Below are 16,597 nucleotides of genomic sequence, written 5' to 3'. Positions count from 1 at the left end.
ACGAGTGACGACACAGAGGTAGGTACACAGCAGTGGCCTACCGTACTGATATATATAGTATACTGGTGGACACTGTCAGCAAACTGCAAAACTGTCTAAAATGCACCACAGGTATAGAATGTAGATGGATAGTATACTTAATGGATGACGAGTGATGACACAGAGGTAGGTACACAGCAGTGGCCTACCGTACTGCTATATATAGTATACTGGTGGACACTGTCAGCAAACTGCAAAACTGTCTAAAATGCACCACAGGTATACAATGCAGATGGATAGTATACTTAATGGATGACGAGTGACGACACAGAGGTAGGTACAGCAGTGCACTCTGCACTGTACTACTCCTATATAATATTAATTATACTGGTGGTCCCCAGTCCCCACAATAAAGCAGCACACTGTGAGCACAGGTATGGAGTGTTTTTCAGGCAGACAACGTATACTGGTGGTCACTGTCTGCAAAACTCTGCACTGTACTCCTGCTTTAGCTGCTCCCCAGTCCCCACAATTAAGCAGTGTGAGCACTCAGCACAGATATATCATGCAGCACACTGAGCACAGATATGGTATGGAGCGTTTTTTTCAGGCAGAGAACGGATACAAACTGGTGGTCACTTATCAGCAAAACTCTGCACTGTACTCCTCCTAACAGCTGCTCGCCAATCCTCCCCACAAATAAGAAATAAAGTAAACCAATCAACTTCTACAATAAACAGAGAGGACGCCAGCCACGTCCTCTCCCTATCATCTCCAATGCACGAGTGAAAATGGCGGCGACGCGCGGCTGCTTATATAGAATCCGAATCTCGCGAGAATCCGACGGGATGATGACGTTCGGGCGCGCTCGGGTTAGCCGAGCAAGGCGGGCAGGTTCGAACCTGCCTCGGACCCGTGTGGAAAAGGTGAAATTCGGGGGGGTTCGGTTTCGGAGAAACCGAACCCGCTCATCACTACTTGGCACTATGTAAGTCTAAATGAAAGACTAAGAACTTTAAACATTAGAGTGCCATTAAGTGCCAATCAGTCTAACCCAGAATAATATACATATCATAAATTAAATAGAGCCTTCTTCCAAAGAGTATGAAAAAACCCTTACTTTCCACTGTAGCACTAGGGGTGCACAGAATAAACATGGTTTACATACCACACTTTAGTGAAATTGACTTATATACCCATTTAATTGATTAATTAACTGGCTTCCAGATGAGATTGACATAGGTCTAATGTCCATTAGTCTAATCAGGGAAATTATGTCATAAGACTTCCCCTATAAAAGTTTGAATTGAGCTCCCATGTTCCATTGCAAGGATACTGGAGTACTACTGGCTGTCTGCTTGGAAAGTAAGGGTTTTTCATACTCTTTGGAAGAAGGCTCTATTTAATTTATGATATGTATATTATTCTGGGTTAGACTGATTGGCATTTAATTTTCTAATGTTTAAAGTTCTTAGTCTTTAATTTAGACTTACATAGTGCCAAGTATTATGTACAAAAGGAGTGATATTTAAGACTGACTATTTGAACATGCATCATGTCTCACTTATGTAGTCTAATTAATGTGAATTGGATTTATTATAAATCTGCTAGCATGTGAGCAATGCACAATGTCTCAATTTTTAACACTCATACAGAGGTCAGGTGATCAAGCTAGTAGTTGCATATGGCCACGATATCTAAAATCATTGGTTATTATCTAATTGACCCTTAGGTTGTTTCCTGTGTGAATCTGTATGGACATCCTATCCGTATCTATTTTTAACGCTCGTATTTGACCCATGAGGTATTTTGTGATTCTCTAGAATTCTATCTGTAATATCCATAAAAACATTTATATTAATACTAATATAATTGTTGATCTCGATTAATGCGTTTCCTTTTTCGCTACCATTAGGGTTGTTTATACTATATTTTTTGTCAGGGGATTATGTGTACATTATATCCGTTTATACTGATCAGTTAGTTTTAGTTTAATCCATGTATTGGACACATATGTGTTCCCCCTATTGAAAACAATAATGAGGGTGATGATAATTAAGCCTCCACTCCCCCTCCTCCCTTCCTCTCTTGTTCCTTTGTCATAATTGTCCCAGACATATATTCATTAAAATTAATTGACTCATTAGGTCCACTTCTGGCAGGATCTTGCTGTCCCCACCTTCCTTTTAAAAATTAGAAACGTAGGAAGTAGATGAATTTTTATCAGTTGGACGCATGAGGTACGTGATGTTTTAATCATATGACTTATACAATGGTCGGTAATCCATTCTTTGATAATAAGAGTCAATTATTAATTAATTTTTTAACTAGAACGGCTGGAAGCCTCGGCAGCCTTGTTTGTGATGCTTTGAGATTAATCTTTGAAAAATCCTGATTATCCACCTTGTTTGATTACATTCTGATAGGCGCTAATACCAAAAGGTATGTAAAATACCCAATGATGATAATATATATGGATTCTTACTGTAACCATCTAATCCAGTTTTCAGATTTAGCCATCAGCCTAATTATTGTCTGGCGCTTTGTTTTACCATATCTCGCACATCCTATTTTCCATGGACTGTTCTTTGTACAATTTTTACTGTATGTAACATTGTATAAATATTGACTAGTTGTTCTGTAATTTTTAGACATACCCCTGATGAAGTCTAGTTACTAGATGAAACGCGTTGGGTTGTTATACTTGATGTTATCTCTGAATATCATATGAGGAAGAATAAAGATACTGCACTAAGTTGCCGATATTCCTCTACCAACTTCAATGGTGGAGTATTCGAAGAGAAATTGCATCATTCTGTCTGTGTAATATTATGGACATGCTTCTTTGCTTCTGTACATTTTAATATAAAAACTTTTCATGAAAGAACAGTTCATGCTTATGTTTTAAAATTAATGATAATTGTGAAACCCACTGGGTTCCCTGTATTTATAGGTTGTAATCACATCTGGGTGCCAATTTTATATATATATATATATATATATATATATATATGTGTATATATATATACACACATACATACCCAATGCTTCTGTGGACTTGTTATGTTAAAACACCCAGTTACAGCCCTTCAGTTGTAAGTGTAGATATGAATGAAATATGTATGACTTTACGTCACCCACACTTGCATGAAAACATACTAGCAGGGGTGCAAGCAAGTTTACACCAGCCCCTGTGTGTCTGCCTTGTCTCACTGCTGTGGACTCTTATCAATGACACTGTTTTCTGATTACCATTGATAAACTAATTTATATGACTATTGCAAAGACTCCAAAGTAAGAAAATGCTGTATTGTTAAAATAGTTGTTTTTCCGTGTTCCTTCTGTAAAGGTAAAGCGTTGAGATGTCACAGTTGTGTGGCGTCCAGTGAGGAGGAGTGCTACAAGCAGGGGACCCATGTCTGTCCACAGTACGCAGAGGTCTGCTCCACCATCACTGCACCAAGTAAGTCTGATGTCTTCCTTGTAATATAGGGAACTGGTGACTTAACATATGTTGTTGGACTACAACTTCCAGCATGCTTTGTGGTGGCTGGCAAAGCATACATTACATCAGAGCCGTCTTAACAGCAGTGTAGGCCCCTGGGCACAGCAATACACTGGGGCCCCTACCCACCCATCAGTGGAAGGGGTGGGGGGTGCATTCAGCGGCAAATTTGATGTCCCGCGGGCAGTAGGGGGTGTTCTATCTTTTTCTCAGCATGTAGAACCTGGAGCAGTAATTTCTGCTAATGACTCCTTTACTGCAAAGATGGGGAAGGAGAACACTAAACTGTAGAAGGGGACGTTGGGCTGAATGAAGGGGCCCTGGTACATGACTTCCAGGGTGGTAGGCGGTGTTTAATGCGTAGGGGAGGGGTCGATAGTAGAGTGGGCTTAATATTCATAATTTTAAGGTGGGAGGGCAGCATGCTTGTCTGCAGATATCTCCAGTTCCTGGAAATAGATTTCTTAGCTTTAATGGGATAAAAAAAACTAGAGAGTCCCACCTTTCAGAAGGTTCTGGTGACTTGGGGATCAGAGTTCAGTAGCCAGAGCAATCCACCAACAAAAATATAAAACTGCACATTAGGCATGTGGAGCTGGAGCAGGGACCAGCTGCTTAAATGCTGATATCTCTGGTTTTGGGCATAGTAGAGACAAGCTGCTAGAGTCCACTGAAAGATGAGAGTCCCATCTTTTGGAACATACCCTCAGAAAAACTCTAAGTCAGACAGAACCCGAGATATCTGGCTGGGAAGAGCAATTAACAGGCTTGGATGGGGACCACTGCTTTGAAGTCGGATATCTCCGGTTCCCCAAGGCCGATTTTCAAAAATCTGCTACCCCTGGAAAGAGGGGACCCTCAGCTATCATCCTAGGGCCCTTTTACTCATGGGGCCCTTGGGCAAGAGCCCATTGAGCCCATACGAAAAGACGGCCCTGCATTACATTGCCGTTCAAGCAGGAAAGCTGTAGCTGCTTACTACAGCCAAGAACAGAGTGTAATTGGGGCTTCATAAAAAGAACAAGTGCTCAGGAAGTGAGGATAGTGCTCAGGAAGTGAGGATAGTGAGGGTTCTGTAGTGTTTAGCTTCTCCTGGTTAGTAGAATGACATTTTTCTGAAAGATATTTTATCGCCTGAAGCAAGGAAATGTGCAGATTATTTAAAAATAATAGAGTAACCTGTAGCTATGAAGTTCCACTCATGATAAAGAAGCAAAACATTGTCTGTATACAGTCTCAGTACTCAACAAGATGTAACACGTCCCAGTAAGATATAACACGCCCACCCAGCAAGATGTAACATGCCAAATACTATACTCGGCAAGATGCAACAAGTCCAACAAGATGTAACATGCCACATAATATCCTCAACAAGATGCAACAAGCCCAGAAATATGTAACATGCCAAATACTATCCTCAACAAGATGCAACAAGCCCAGAAATATGTAACATGCCAAATACTATCCTCAACAAGATGCAACAAGCCCAGAAATATATAACATGCCAAATAATATCCACTTCAAAATGTAATAAGTCCAGCAATATATAACATGCCAAATAATGGGCCCAAGAAGATATAGCATGTCAAATAATAAACCCATCAAGATATAACGTGCCAAATAATATCCTCACGAAGATGTAATAAGCCCAACTAGATATAACACGCCAAATAATGGGCCTGATTCCAATGTGGTTAGTATTCCACAATATGCAAGGAAGCAGCTATGCAATTCTGTATAAAAAATGTGTAAATGCAGCAGGAGGCGTCTGTGGGAAATAGACACCTCCTGACAGCATCTGCTGTACACGTGAGACGCCTGATACGCAGCATCAGATGAAGAGTATCGCGGCACTCAGCCAGTCTGGTAAGTTAAAGCTTCCTCAGGCTGGCCATCAGACCCTGCTGCTGGGTCCAGGACGTCTGCATCCAGAATTGCAGACCCTAGACTCAGCAAGACTACAAAATAGGTACAACACACCCCTGTTTTGTACAATCGTCTCAGGCACCGTCCCTAGTCTGCCCCCTAAATGCAGCAGCATGTCAATCAACATGTGGCTAAGGGGGAACTGCAAGCTATCTTACAGGAAAGAAATCCACAAAGTGGGGAAAAGCGCTTTTCCCCAATTTGTGGATTTCTCTCTTGTACTTTCATAATTTTAGGTGGGGTGAGTATACCCACAGAAAAGCGGCAGGTATTCAGGGGTCTGTTTACTCCTAACTGTCATTTTTTAAACACAGCCTGTGGCATGGCAGTTAGGAGGTGATTGACTGGTACTTTATCTCCATCTAAGGCTTAGTAAATAGACCTCTTAATCGCTTATTGGCACTGGGTCAAATATTTTTCGTTTTGTTTTTCAATTGAGCTACAGTATCTTCCAAGACTCATTCTGCACATGCGCAGACCCCCAAACATCAGATTCTGCGTACAAATCTGAATCAGGCCCTATATCCTCATCAAGATGTCAATAGCCTAAAATATAACATACCAAATAAATCCCCAACAAGATGTGACATGCAAAGTACTATACCAGCAAGCTATAACATGCCACATAAATCCCCAACTAAATGTAACTAGTTACATAATAGGCTCAACAAAATGCTATAAACCCAGCAAAGTGCCCTGTGCTCCATAACATGCCATAAAATAAACCCAGCAACATAATGCCAGAGATGTTCCCTGCAAGATGTCCTAACTATGCCAACACAGTGTTGCAGAGGGTTGGGTTCAAATGCCGATGGACGGTCAGGATGCCGGCGGGCAGAATCCCAACGGTGAGAATCCTGAGAGGAGGAAGATAAGTATCCCCTAATGGACCCCTCACCCTAACCCCCACAGCCTAAACCTAACACCCCCCCCCCCACCTTCCTGCAACTTACCTCTCCAGGGGCCCACAGTATCTCGTAAGGGATCCCGGGTGTCCTGATGCCGTCAACCAGATTGTGATCCCAGCATTCCGAACTGTGTCTGGATTCCAGCGTTGGTATTTCAACTGCCAGGATCCCGACTGTAGGGACCGGGATGCTGGTGCCAGGATTGTGATCCCAGAATTCTGAGCTGTGTTGTCATTCCGGCGTCGGTATTTCGACTGCCGGAATCATGACCGGATCCCGTTGCAGACATTCCCAGCAGGATGCCCTGTGCAGCAGTCATCGCCTTGGCTCCCAAGATTTGGCTTTATTTCTCCTCTCCTGCAGTCTCGCCAAAGTGGTCCAGCTGCTCTGACATACTCTACTGTCCAACTGGAATGTGGTAGCACCTTCATTTCAACCCTTTGTGCCACTGCGTTGGGCGTAGACTAGCCCAACCACCTAATTGTACTGCACTGACCCCACCATAGTGATGGAAAAACAAGGGCAAGGTTCTGGGAAAAGTGATCAGAGACATCCGTGTCCTCATGGAGGCCACAGATACCAATGTAAGGACAGGTGGTGCACCCTGTCATGGAGGCTTATTATTAGTATTTAGGAAGCAGATATGCAGTAGTCTCATGAATATTAATTTAACCCACACATGTCTGCAGATGAATAATGATGTACTGGTACACTTCAAAGCATTGACATTATGCATATGGTATGTTTATTTTTATTTCTCAGAACTATATTTATGGTCCTCATCAGGTGCTTTTTACATTCTGTAGGGCACCTGTTCCTCCTGTTTGATTCTCAGCACAGTTCTATAGTGAGAATGTGTTATCTCTATGGGAGGACCTGTGGTGTTGGTTCTGGACACGATTAGCATGTATAATGGATTAGAAGCTGATTAGTACTTGTGTAATGTGAGGATCACAGAGCTCTTTGTGTCTTGTTTACAGACAGCATCATCAAGTCCTGCTCCTACAAGTCATTTTGTGACCATGCCCGGCAGAGTGGAAGCAGCGCTACTGTCGAATGCTGTTTCTCAGACGATTGCAATGGACCACCCAAAGAGAACAATGCGGGCCTGAAAAACGCTGCAAGCTGCCCCGCACTGCCCCCTATCCTGATCTCTGCGGCACTGCTAGTCCTCAGGCCTCTGTGAGTCAGTGCGTCGACTGGAATCATATTATATACACCTGCTTCATAAGGAAAGGCCAGCACTGATACACACTAAGCATGGATGTCGGCCCAGTGCAACACACGTGTGGACGAACTCTGAAGATGGGTCTATAATCCAATTTACCATATGTACTACATTGTATAAAGCGGCTGAATACCCCGTATACAGTATTAATATTGAACATGCAAACTGTATAATGATACATAATTGTTCTTTACCATAATAAATTGCAATGTATAATGTTATTGAGCATCTCATACACTTAAAATTAACCTGTTACATTGTATAATGATACTGAGTATCTCTATACCCTTAAACAGAGCACACTGCATGATGCTGAGTAGCGCTATACACTCCTTATCATCAAGCTGCACTGTATAATGATGCTGAGTATCTTTATACACTGATAATGGTCACACTGTACTGCGCCTCCTGCAGATCACATAGCCACGCCCACATTGGCTAGTATCTATCGGAAGAGACTTCCTCCTGAGTGAACATGTCTCCCACCCTCACGTCCCTGCCATCCTGTTTGTGCAGCAGCTGCTGAGGGGCCAAATATTCCCCTGTGCAGCTGCTGGCACCCTAGTATCAGAAAAACTATTTTTTTTTTTTTTTTTTTAAAGGGACTGTGGACATGCTTCCCCATATCTGCACATGTCCCTCCCCCCTCCAGCACCCGGGTCCATGGCCGTTCTCGGCGGCCCTGCTGGTGACCCTAAACACGCTGCACTGTATAATTATATTCGTATCACTAGACAATAATAACTAGTTATGCTACATTCTGAGTATCTCTGTACTGCTTTAATGATTGTACCAGTGTATAATGTTGTTTCAATATATATATATATATATATATATATATACACTGCTCAAAAAAATAAAGGGAACACTACAATAACACATCCTAGATCTGAATGAATGAAATATTCTTATTAAATACTTTGTTCTTTACATAGTTGAATGTGCTGACAACAAAATCACACAAAAATTATCAATGGAAATCAAATTTATTAACCCATGGAGGTCTGGATTTGGAGTCACCCTCAAAATTAAAGTGGAAAAACACACTACAGGCTGATCCAACTTTGATGTAATGTCCTTAAAACAAGTCAAAATGAGGCTCAGTAGTGTCTGTGGCCTCCTCATGCCTGTATGACCTCCCAAAGAAATGCCACCCCACACCATTACTGACCCACTGCCAAACCGGTCATGCTGGAGGATGTTGCAGGCAGCAGAATGTTCTCCTTGGCGTCTCCAGACTCTGTCACGTCTGTCACATGTGCTCAGTGAGAACCTGCTTTCATCTGTGAAGAGCACAGGGCGCCAGTGGCGAATTTGCCAATCTTGGTGTTCTCTGGCAAATGCCAAACGTCCTGCACCGGACGGTGTTGGGCTGTAAGCACAACCCCCACCTGTGGGCGTTGGGCCCTCATACCACCCTCATGGAGTCTGTTAATGATCGTTTGAGTAGACACATGCACATTTGTGGCTTGCTGGAGGTCATTTTGCAGGGCTCTGGCAGTGCTCCTTCTGTTCCTCCTTGCACAAAGGCGGAGGTAGCGGTCCTACTGCTGGGTTGTTGCCCTCCTACGGCCTCCTCCACGTCTCCTGATGTACTGGCCTGTCTCCTGGTAGCACCTCCATGCTCTGGACACTACGCTGACAAACACAGCAAACCTTCTTGCCACAGCTCGCATTGATGTGCCATCCTGGATGAGCTGCACTATCTGAGCCACTTGTGTGGGTTGTAGGGAGGTCATACAGGCACGTGGAGGCCACACACACTACTGAGCCTCATTTTGACTTGTTTTAAGGACATTACATCAAAGTTGGATTAGCCTGTAGTGTGTTTTTCCACTTTAATTTTGAGGGTGACTCCAAATCCAGACCTCCATGGGTTAATAAATTTGATTTCCATTGATAATTTTTGTGTGATTTTGTTGTCAGCACATTCAACTATGTAAAGAACAAAGTATTTAATAAGAATATTTCATTCATTCAGATCTAGGATGTGTTATTTTAGTGTTCCCTTTATTTTTTTGAGCAGTGTATATATATATATATATGTATTTTTTAAAAGTAGACACCCTTTCTTTATTATACTGTATACTGAGGGTGACAATGGTGTCTTTGTTGTATAGACAGCCATGTGTATAGCAGGGTTCCTCATTCTCTCCTTCCTGTCAGCTGGCTGTCAGTAGAAAGCTGTATTACTTGTTGTATGACAAAATGTATGTTATATGTAAATGTGTGACTTTGTAACTAGAAGATAATGAACTTAAATATAATTACATTAAATGAGTAAATTAATTGTGGGGTTTTATAGTTTACATTATGTCCATCAAAACACTCAAGATGCAGAATAAGCCGGTTGAATATTGTTTCACCCTGTATCCAATTACTCCATATCAGACTGTGCACTTCTGCTGAGTCATTATGCTGCATTGTACAATGTTGTTTCTATTCACTACTAATAAACATGCCACTGTATAATGATGTTGAGTATCTTCAACTGATAATGATACTGAGCAGGGGTGGCTGTTATTTTTTCATGTGGCGGCGTCTGCAAGTGTGCACTTAGCTGATCTGTGCATGTACATAACACCAACTTCTATGGACTGCATCGGCTTCAGTTCCTAGACGCCAGGTACGCACAGGTAGAATAGAAGGGGAGGAGCTTCACAGTGGACTTGCTTTTTGCTAACCCCTGTCCATACTGGCAGTCCCAGGGGTAGAAAACTTCTCCTGGATCTGCCTGTCCAGTGTGCAATTAGCAGAAAGTGCTTCCACTGTGAAACTAGAACCAGTGCACTCCATACTTGCCTACTTTTGAAAAGTAGTTTCAGGGAGATTGTAGATGTTAGTAGAATGCGGCGCACTGATGAGGGGGAGTGTCATATTCTTTACAAAGGGCGTGTCTAGCTCCACCTATGGGCGTATCTATGTACACTTAGTATTTTTCAGTGTTTTTATATAAATTTGTAAAAAGTTGGGAGAGAAACGCTTGTAACTAAAACCTCTTTCACATCGCAAATGCTGGGTCTGCCACTGCAGAGTGTGTCCTGTAGTGGCAGATGAAAGCTATAGTACGAACAGCAGCATACCACCAGAGCAATTACGTGTATGGGTAGCATATTACCAGAAGTTGTACAGTCAACTTTAGATTATGATATCAAACTATAAATATATATATTTTCACAGTGCCGCCCAGCCTGTGCCACACACAGGGCAACCGTGAAAGCCGGCTCCCTGTGTGGGAGGAGGTTGGAGCCACTGCAGCCCTGAGTGTGCCACAAACTAGGGGACCAGGCTAACCTGATCCCAGTGCGGCGGGGGTGGGGGTGTGCGCAGTGTGCTGAGGGCCACTTGGTTTCACAAGCAGAGGGTTTCCCTGGAACCCCCCCTAGAAGTGGCTTTGTGCAAGTGCAGTCAGCTAGACCGCGAATGTGCATCATCCCCGGCACCATACTTGGGACATCGCACGGACCTGCCCTTGCGGGTGCCGGATGATGCGTCCATCCAATATGGTTGCATATTGCAATGCGATTCTGGGTGCTAATATTGTTCTCAGATCGCAGTGAATATGCGATCAATGATAAATGGGCACCTTAGTCAACAACAAGCATCACAATAATTGCCCATAAAACAAGTGGTAAAATGTAACTCAGAATTCTGTATAAGAGAGGTGAGGGGGAAAAAAGGCCTTATTGCCTCAGTTTGTTTTCCTGCATAGCACAGCCCAGCCCAGCAACCATGCAGTCCTATGACACAGTTTTAATTAATTACCTTACATTTTATTTGTAATATGATACCTGGGGTGCAGTGGAGACCAACACTGGTGCTGCCTCTGCTGGTGCCTCTGACACTGCTCCCTGCCACTTGTGACACCAGTCCTCTTCCTTCCTATGCAGCCACAGCTACTCAGCCAGAACCCCGTGGTGGCCGGGACGTCTATGCCATGAAATGACTCGAGCAGGCCACGCCCCCGGCATTCAGGACTTGCTGAAAAAGCTAACTGTACATTCGCGTGTCCAGAATGCCGGGGGCGTGGCCTGCATGGACAACATCATGATGTGGGCGGCATATTATTTAAATAAGCCACAGCGGAGGGAGCGGAGGCCAGCACTTAAATAAGAAGGACGTTCAAGTCATAACGTCACCGTGCACGCCTCTCGCCCCCTGCCGCTCCTGACTTGCGCATGCACAGTCTGTGTTTTCGGTGGGTAGTGCAGAAAAACCGGGAGGACCCAGGGGTTTAGCGGGGCACCGGGAGGGTAATTTAAAAAACGGGAGCCTCCCGCGGAATGCGGGAGTGTAGGCAACCCTGGTGCACTCTCTGGGGGGTGAGAGTGGATTTTACAGGGGGCTACAGCACATGGGTAAAATCTGTCTCTGATACTGAGTTTATCTTTACACTGATCATGATCACACTACACTGTATAGTGATAGCGAGTAAGAGTACCATACATTGCATACTTAGCCACTTTCCAGCTGCCCCATGCGGGAGGGGGCAGCCAGGTCGGTACAACAAGGTGCAGGGGTGTGGACTTGCGATCGCATCATCATGGCCCCATCCCCTGCCTTTTAATACCGAGATTACCTTCATTGTAAAGTAGGGGGCGGGGCTACAATGAAGCCGATGGGTGGGGGGGGGGGGGGGGGCTAGGCTGTTTCCAATAGACGTGCCTACCTTTCCAGGGGGGGCCGAAAGCAGATTTTTGGAAGCCTCCCAACTAATAGGGGGAGTAGGCAAGTATGATACACTGATAGTGATTACACTGCACTGTATAGTGATACTGAGTATCTTTATACACTGATGATGATAATACTGCACTGATAATGATAATACTGCACTGTATAATGATGATAAATATCTCTATACACTGATAATGGTCAGTGGGCGGACTGGGATGGAAAACCAGCCTGAGAAATTTATGGAAGCAGTCCTAATGGGAGTCTGGTCTGATGAGGGGGACGGGTTCCATCCTCATAGGGGTTGATTGTACGCAATTGCGGCCATCCTTGTGTCTTTTGCTGCAGACCAGGGCAGATTGGGAACTAAAAGTGGCCCTGTAAAATTTTGTAGAAGTGATCCTACATGGGCAGCCCAAGAGATATAACACACAGTGTAGCTATGGCAGAGTTGCTCTGCTGCAGAGATGGAATAACAGAATGAATGGGGACAATGCAGTGTACTGTGTGCGGTGGACTGCCATATGTGTGTGTGTGTGTGGGGGGGGGGGGGGACGACATGACAATACACAAAACAGGCCCCACATACAAACACGTTGGCCTACTAGGAATCTTCCTGGTGAGCCCTATGGCCAATCCGCCGCTGGGGTACCTGCATTTGCACAGGGGGATCCAAGTGTGACGGCTGCTCTTCCAACTAAGCTCTGCTGCAGAGTTTGGCTATGTCCCAGGAGCCCTGCTAACACCTACAATAAGGGCAGGGCCAGCCCGAGGCCAAATTATTTGATAAAGGAATAAATATTTTGACACCCAGCTAACCACTTTTGCGCGTGCCTCCTGAAAAAAAATAAGAATTTACTTACCGATAATTCTATTTCTCGGAGTCCGTAGTGGATGCTGGGGTTCCTGAAAGGACCATGGGGAATAGCGGCTCCGCAGGAGACAGGGCACAAAAGTAAAGCTTTTACAGGTCAGGTGGTGTGTACTGGCTCCTCCCCCTATGACCCTCCTCCAGACTCCAGTTAGGTACTGTGCCCGGACGAGCGTACACAATAAGGGAGGATTTTGAATCCCGGGTAAGACTCATACCAGCCACACCAATCACACCGTACAACTTGTGATCTAAACCCAGTTAACAGTATGATAACAGAGGAGCCTCTGAAAGATGGCTTCCTAAACAATAACCCGAATTAGTTAACAATAACTATGTACAAGTATTGCAGATAATCCGCACTTGGGATGGGCGCCCAGCATCCACTACGGACTCCGAGAAATAGAATTATCGGTAAGTAAATTCTTATTTTCTCTATCGTCCTAAGTGGATGCTGGGGTTCCTGAAAGGACCATGGGGATTATACCAAAGCTCCCAAACGGGCGGGAGAGTGCGGATGACTCTGCAGCACCGAATGAGAGAACTCCAGGTCCTCCTTTGCCAGGGTATCAAATTTGTAAAAATTTACAAACGTGTTCTCCCCTGACCACGTAGCTGCTCGGCAGAGTTGTAATGCCGAGACCCCTCGGGCAGCCGCCCAAGATGAGCCCACCTTCCTTGCGGAATGGGCCTTAACAGATTTAGGCTGTGGCAGGCCTGCCACAGAATGTACAAGTTGAATTTTGTTACAAAACCAACGAGCAATCGACTGCTTAGAAGCAGGTGCACCCAACTTGTTGGGTGCATACAGTATAAACAGCGAGTCAGATTTTCTGACTCCAGCCGTCCTTTAAATGTATATTTTTAAGGCTCTGACAACGTCCAACAACTTGGAGTCCTTCAAGTCGTCTGTAGCCGCAGGCACTACAATAGGCTGGTTCAGGTGAAACGCTGATACCACCTTAGGGAGAAACTGCGGACGCGTCCGCAGCTCTGCCCTATGTCGAATGGAAAATTAAATAAGGGCTTTTATAAGACAAAGCCGCCAGTTCAGATACTCTCCCGGCCGAAGCCAGGGCCAGTAACATAGTCACTTTCCATGTGAGATATTTCAAATCCACATTCTTTAGTGGTTCAAACCAATTGGATTTGAGGAAATCTAAAACTATATTTAGATCCCACGGTGCCACCTTAGGCACCACAGGAGGCTGTATATGCAGTACTCCTTTGATAAAAATCTGGACCTCAGGGACTGAGGCCAATTCTTTGTGGAAGAATATTGATAGGGCCGAAATTTGAACCTTAATAGATCCCAATTTGAGACCCATAGACAATCCTGATTGCAGGAAATGTAGGAAAACGACCCAGTTGAAATTCCTCCATCGGAGCACTCCGCTGCTCGCACCACGCAACATATTTTCGCCAAATACGGCGATAATGCTTCGCGGTGACTTCCTTCCTTGCCTTTATCAAGGTAGGAATGACTTCTTCTGGAATGCCTTTTCCTTTTAGGATCTGGCATTCAACGCCATGCCGTCAAACGCAGCCGCGGTAAGTCTTGAAAAAGACAAGGACCCTGCTGAAGCAGGTCCCTTCTCAGAAGTAGAGGCCACGGATCGTCCGTGACCATCTCTTGAAGTTCCGGGTACCAAGTCCTTCTTGGCCAATCCGGAGCCACTAGTCTTACTCCTCTTTGCCGTATAATCCTCAATACCTTTGGTATGAGAGGCAGAGGAGGAAACACATATACCGACTGGTACACCCAAGGTGTTACCAGCGCGTCCACAGCTATTGCCTGCGGATCTCTTGACCTGGCGCAATACCTGTCCAGTGTTTTGTTGAGGCGAGACGCCATCATGTCCACCATTGGTTTTACCCAACGGTTTAATAGCATGTGGAAAACTTCTGGATGAAGTCCCCACTCTCCCGGGTGAAGGTCGTGTCTGCTGAGGAAGTCTGCTTCCCAGTTGTCCACGCCCGGGATGAATACTGCTGACAGTGCTATCACGTGATTCTCCGCCCAGCGAAGGATCCTGGCAGCTTCTGCCATTGCCCTCCTGCTTCTTGTGCCGCCCTGTCTGTTTACATGGGCGACTGCCGTGATGTTGTCCGACTGGATCAACACCGGTCTTCCTTGAAGCAGAGGTTCCGCCTGGCTTAGAGCATTGTAGATTGCTCTTAGTTCCAGAATGCTTATGTGAAGAGACTTTTTCAGGCTCGACCACACTCCCTGGAAATTTCTTCCCTGTGTGACTGCTCCCCAGCCTCTCAGGCTGGCATCCGTGGTCACCAGGATCCAATCCTGTATGCCGAATCTGCGGCCCTCCAATAGATGAGCCTCCTGCAACCACCACAGAAGGGATACCCTTGTCCTCGGCGACAGGGTTATCCGCAGGTGCATCTGAAGATGCGACCCTGACCATTTGTCCAACAGATCCCTTTGCATGGAATCTGCCGAAATGGATTGCTTCGTAAGAAGCTACCATTTTTTCCCAGGACTCTTGTGCATTGATGTACAGACACCTTTCCTGGTTTTAGGAGGTTCCTGACCAGGTCAGATAACTCCTTGGCTTTTTCTTCGGGAAGAAAAACCTTTTTCTGAACTGTGTCCAGAATCATCCCCAGGAACAGCAGACGAGTTGTCGGCATTAATTGGGATTTTGGAATATTCAGAATCCATCCGTGCTGCTTTAGCACCTCTTGAGATAGTGCTAAACCCATCTCTAGCTGTTCTCTGGACCTTGCCCTTATTAGGAGATCGTCCAAGTATGGGATAATTAATACGCCTTTTCTTCGAAGAAGAAATATTATCTCGGCCATTACCTGTGTAAAGACCCGAGGTGCCGTGGACAAACCAAACGGCAGCGTCTGAAACTGATAGTGACAGTTTTGTACAACGAACCTGAGGTACCCCTGGTGTGAGGGGTAATTGGAACGTGGAGATACGCATCCTTGATGTCCAAGGATACCATAAAGTCCCCTTCTTCCAGGTTCGCTATCACTGCTCTGAGTGACTCCATCTTGAACTTGAACTTCTTTATGTATAGGTTCAAGGACTTCAGATTTAGAATAGGCCTTACCGAGCCATCCGGCTTCGGTACCACAAATAGAGTGGAATAATACCCCTTCCCTTGTTGTAGAAGAGGTACCTTGACTATCACCTGCTGAGAATACAGCTTGTGAATGGCTTCCAAAACTGTCTCCCTTTCTGAGGGGGACGTTGGTAAAGCAGACTTCAGGAAACGGCGAGGTGGCTCTGTCTCTAATTTCAACCTGTACCCCTGAGATATTATCTGCAGGATCCAGGGATTTACCTGCGAGTGAGCCCACTGCGCGCTGTAATTTTTGAGACGACCGCCTACCGCCCCCGAGTCCGCTTGCGAAGCCCCAGCGTCATGCTGAGGCTTTTGTAGAAGCCGGGGAGGGCTTCTGTTCCTGGGAAGGAGCTGCCTGTTGCTGTCTCTTCCCTCGTCCTCTGCCTCGTGGCAGATATGAATAGCCCTTTGCTC

At 45.0% G+C, this 16,597-nt stretch overlaps 1 long non-coding RNA gene across 3 annotated transcripts; it reads left to right on the top strand.

The window, feature by feature from the left end:
- Positions 1–1,313: 1,313 nt before the first annotated feature.
- LOC134934914 (uncharacterized) lies at positions 1,314–8,374 on the top strand. 3 transcript variants are annotated; one of them, XR_010179835.1, is made up of 3 exons: positions 1,314–1,344; positions 3,329–3,442; positions 7,299–8,374. It is a non-coding gene; the product is annotated as an uncharacterized LOC134934914 (long non-coding RNA). The 3 variants fall into 3 exon arrangements; XR_010179837.1 differs by lacking the exon at positions 1,314–1,344 and adding an exon at positions 2,330–2,421; XR_010179836.1 differs by lacking the exon at positions 1,314–1,344 and adding an exon at positions 2,650–2,764.
- The last annotated feature ends 8,223 nt before the right edge of the window (positions 8,375–16,597 follow it).

Source organism: Pseudophryne corroboree, chromosome 6 (assembly GCF_028390025.1).
Source record: "Pseudophryne corroboree isolate aPseCor3 chromosome 6, aPseCor3.hap2, whole genome shotgun sequence".
In the NCBI taxonomy this organism is placed as follows: domain Eukaryota; kingdom Metazoa; phylum Chordata; class Amphibia; order Anura; family Myobatrachidae; genus Pseudophryne; species Pseudophryne corroboree.
Note: the sequence above shows the minus strand (reverse complement) of the source record. Positions and strands in the feature narration are given on the sequence as shown.